General features: G+C 36.0%; 1 pseudogene; it reads right to left on the reverse strand.

The window, feature by feature from the left end:
- Positions 1-683: 683 nt before the first annotated feature.
- Positions 684-2,617, reverse strand: LOC102535522 (heat shock cognate 71 kDa protein-like; annotated as a pseudogene).
- Between the last annotated feature and the right edge of the window lie 2,527 nt (positions 2,618-5,144).

Here is a 5,144-nt window from a genome sequence, read left to right on the forward strand (position 1 = left end):
CAGGAGATAGAACAAAGTTCCATGGACTGAAAAATTTGAACAAGGTAAAGACAACAAAGAGGAATTGAGATGGTAATGATTCAAAACTGATGGTTTGAAAATTAGTAGTCTAATATTTTAACACTAATACTTTATGAATACTGTGTTTAATTTTCACAAATATATTTTATACTATTCTTTTTATAAATAAGAGTCAATGCTAGTTGGCGGATAAGCTACCTGGCTAATTTGCCAAGTGAAGTTGCTAAGAATCTGGGTTTTTTTTGATTCTGTAATTAGTTTTGTTTACATTGTTTCTGCCCCCTAGATATTTTAGGTTTGATTTACATTTTGAAGCATTTTTAAAATATATTCTACTAGGTAATTTTATTATAGAAATTAATATATATCTACCCTTCCCACTTTTTTCTGTTCTTCTTGGTAATTAACGTATGCACTCCTTTTTTGTGTGTGTGCCAATTTTAAATACAGTTTTATTTAAGACATTGCATTTCCCACTTACAATACAGTGCTTATAAAGTGCAATGTTACTTACTTTCCCTGCGCACATTTTCCATATTTAAGTATCAAGAATGCCCAGTTATTTACTATAGCAGCTCAACTTTAAAACTGCCATGGAATTTGCTACAAATTTGGGTCCTTCGATGTTTTATGTGGAACAATGCTAAACCTATGAGGTTGGCTTAACCAACCTCTTCAATGGTGGGCCCAGAGGAGGCACCACCAGATGGAGGAGCTCCACCGCCAGGGAAGCCCCTGGCATGCGTCCTGCACTCTGGTACAGCTTGGTAATGATTGGGTTGCAGACTTTTTCCAGCTCCTTCTGTTGATGTTCAAATTCCTCCTTCTGTGCAGTCTGGTTCTTATCAAGCCAGTTGATTATTTCATTACACTTATCAAGAGTCTTCTGTTTGTCTATATCATTGATCTTGCCTTGAAGTTTTTCATCTTCAACAGTAGCTTTCATGTTGAAAGCATAGGATTCAAGTGAATTTTTAGAAGACACATTGTCCCACTGCTTCTCATTTTCAGCTTTGTACTTCTCAGCTTCCTGGACCATGCACTCTATGTCTTCCTTGCTAAAAGGGCCCTTGTTGTTTGTGATGGTAATCTTGTTCTCTTTCCCTGTGCTCTTATCCACAGCAGACACATCAAGGATTCCATTGGCACCAACATCAAAAGTGACTTCAATCTGAGGAACGCCACAGGGGGCAGGAGGAATGCCTGTGAGTTCAACCTTGCCAAGTAGGTTGTTATCCTTGGTCATGGCACGCTCACCGTCACAAACCTGAATGAGCACACCAGGCTGGTTGTCGGAGTAGGTGGTGAAGGTTTGCGTCTGCTTAGTGGGAATGGTGGTATTGCGCTTGATGAGGACGGTCATGACGCCACCAGCAGGTTCGATTCCAAGGGAAAGAGGAGTGACATCCAATAGCAGCAAGTCTTGAACATTTTCAGATTTGTCTCCAGATAAAATGGCTGCCTGGACAGCTGCACCATAAGCAACAGCCTCATCAGGGTTAATGCTCTTATTCACTTCTTTCCCACTGAAGAAGTCCTGCAGAAGTTTCTGAATCTTGGGGATACGGGTTGAGCCTCCCACCAGGACAATGTCATGGATCTGAGACTTGTCTAGTTTTGCATCCCGAGGAGCTTTCTCCACAGGGTCCAGGGTGCCACAGAACAGGTCAGCATTTAATTCTTCAAATCGGGCACGGGTAACAGAGGTATAGAAGTCGATTTCTTCAGAGAGGGAATCAATCTCAATACTGACCTGGGTGCTGGAAGAGAGAGTGCACTTAGCACGCTCACAAGCAGTGCGGAGGCGACGACGGACAGCCCTCTTGGTTCTCGCTGATGTCCTTCTTGTGCTTCCGCTTGAACTCTGCAATAAAATGGTTGACCATGTGGTTGTCAAAGTCCTCTCCACCTAGGTGGGTATCTCCAGTAGTAGATTTGACATCAAAGATTCCATCCTCAATAGTAAGGATTGGCACATCAAAAGTGCCACCACCCAAGTCAAAGATCAGCACATTTCTTTCAGCTCCAACCTTTTTGTCTAAGCCATTAGCAACAGCAGCAGCAGTTGGCTCATTAATGATTCTAAGTACATTGAGACCAGCAATACTTCCAGCATCTTTGGTAGCCTGACACTGAGAGTCATTGAAATAAGTGGGTACTCTGACATCAGCATTGGTAACAGTCTTCCCAAGGTAGGCTTCTGCAATTTCCTCCATCTTTGTCAAAACCACGGATGACACCTCCTCTGGATACAAGCTTTTTGTCTCTCCCTTGTATTTTACTTGGATCTTAGGCCTGCCTGCGTTATTCACCACCATGAAGGGCCAATGCTTCGTATCAGATTGGACAACAGCATAATCAAATCTTCGTCCAATGAGGCATTTGGCATCAAAAACTGTGCTGGTGGGGTTCATCTCAACTTGGTTCTTTGCAGCATCAAACGATCAATCATTCGATATGGGTGAAAGCGGCACAGCTTGGGGTGGTTGGATTTCCCTGATCATTGGCAATTATCTCTACTTTCCCGTGCTAGAAAATCACCCACACAGGAATAGGTGGTGCCAAGATCAATGCCAGCTGCAGGTCCCTGAGACATTGCTGCTGATGCGTAGGCCTGGCTCTGTTCAAGGAAAGAACTGCAATCTGAAGAGATTCTGCCACGTTCAATGAGTAATGTATGCACTCATAGTGTTAATTAATAGTATATACATTCATGTTTCTGAAGTCGCAAGCCATACTTTTATGAAAATCTTTTTATACTTTGCCATACATTCATTATTACTCTGGATATTATCACTCCAGGGTTTTATAAAAATGGTTTGTTACAGCACATTGTTTTATTTCTCCATTACAATTGCTTCAGACTTCAACTCTAATTAATATTCATTTGTAGACATCTCAAATTCCTCTGTTTGCTATTGAATACATGCAGTTTAAAAGTTTTTCTTTGCAGACAAAGAGGGAATATAAATTGCAAATAACTAAAGACCTCACTTCAAGGAAACATTACAAGAAAAACTGAGAAAACAAAGTGTTTCCTCCCCAGAGGAAATTTCAAGGAGTGGAGTAGTTGTGTATTGGAGAAAGATGAGGATATTTGACAGCTTAGCAACTTCTAATCACATTCTTGTTCATGTGGTTATATTGTATTAACTGAGTTCAGATCTTCAACACTTCCACATTCCAATATAAATTCAAATGTTCTCTGTGGATGAATACAAATTGATTTGTGGTTATTCACATCTGCTTTGTACATTAATACAAATAATTGAAAATGGAATTTCATGTTATGGAATTAATTAACCTTACAAGACATATTTTATAACACTATGGAGATTTTGAAGGAAACAGAGTCTACTTTCTAACTCAGTCAATATAAGTGCAGATACATAAAGAATTCAACAATAAGAAATAATTTTTGTAACACAAATTAGAACTGGGAGAAAGCATATTCTAAAAGACATCTACTTAGGAAGCCACTGGAATTTACAAATAAGAAATTAATCTTTGTAACTTTATTTTTTAATAGAAAGTCTGGCTCTTTGTGAATATTCTAATTAGGATTTTGATAAAATGAACCTAAATACATGATTGAATTAGATTTGAATTTAAAAGTAAGTTGTACTTGCACAAATTGTCTATGTTTCAGAGATAAAGAAGTCTGACTTAGGTGTTAGGAATCTAATTTTCAAGTAATACATTTTTCCTAATTTACTGAATAACACTGAAAGCAGGACTTCAGGCACAGTCTTAAGAACAATAAATTAGACAAATATTTCTATTGATCTTAAAAAAATGTTTGTATTATTTGTATTTATAATTATAGACACTTGTGGGGATTTTACATTAGCAGAACTGGAAAATTATACTGTGATATTTCAGCCTACTAGGATACAAATAGAGGGATAAATGTGTACAAGTATTACCATAATCTCCTAATTATGTATTTCAATGTAATGCCTAAGGTTTAAAATCCCATTTTTTTATTCTAACATAACATGAAATAGCATGAAACTGTGCTCCCTAAAGAAACATTAAATTAAATTAATATAGTATTAAATCTGATAATTCACTTGCACCTTCATCAATACTAGCTAGATGAGATTCAATGCTTATTTCATTTAAATGATAAGTAAAGTTCAGCAAGTTATATGAGGACCAAGTGTTTAAACAGTTAAATGATACCAGAACTTGGAAAATTTTGAAGTATAGAAAATTACAATTTCATCTGATTGCTAACATTTTTAATCTGGGTGGCTAGTTATAGAGGAAAGCAAGTTTACGACTTAACAATTTTAAATAAATAACTGCATGAGACAGGTTTTCAGAAACAGTATTTTTTAAAAGAATATGTAATTTAAAATGTATTTTCCAAAGTTTACTTGCTATGCAATTTGCACTTTAATGTCATTTTAATACAACTTAACATTGAAAAATAAAAAAAAATCTTGAGAAGGAATTAACATTTAAAAATTATTCCAGGGATTTCTTTAATAAATTAACCTGATTATTTTCTTTTTTACTTAAGGCCAACAGCAGAATCCAATGCAAGATACTCTCTAAGTAAATAAGATGTCTTCCTCCAACCCAGGAGTCAGATATTTGTGTCTTTGTGTATTTATATGTGTGTGTGTGAACACTATGTATGTATTGACCCTACAATTTCAACTTCAAAAATCATATCTGATCCAGAGGTTGCCTAGTCTGATATATATATCATTTGGTGATATATACACACACACACACACACACACACACACACACACACACACACACATGTATGGTCTAATTGGAGTAGTGTTAGGATATATCAGTGTGTATATGTTTACATTTGCATATATGTATATCAATATTATTATATATATTACATATTGTTTTGTGCATACAAATATATATTTATGATCCATATCTAACAATATCATATTTTAAATGACTTTTAGTTACACTGAAAAGATACAAAGTATAGCAGTTATAATTTCTCTCCTAGAAGTAAAAAGAAACACCAAATTGAAAGATTCAGTTTACTTTGTTATTAAAAGTACCATGAAGAACACAAGAGTGGTCCTTTCTTAAGTTAAAAAAAAAATCAGATTACAACCTATTTGTATAAATAACCATTTGAA

The sequence above is a fragment of the Vicugna pacos genome, chromosome 2 (genome assembly GCF_048564905.1).
Source record: "Vicugna pacos chromosome 2, VicPac4, whole genome shotgun sequence".
In the NCBI taxonomy this organism is placed as follows: domain Eukaryota; kingdom Metazoa; phylum Chordata; class Mammalia; order Artiodactyla; family Camelidae; genus Vicugna; species Vicugna pacos.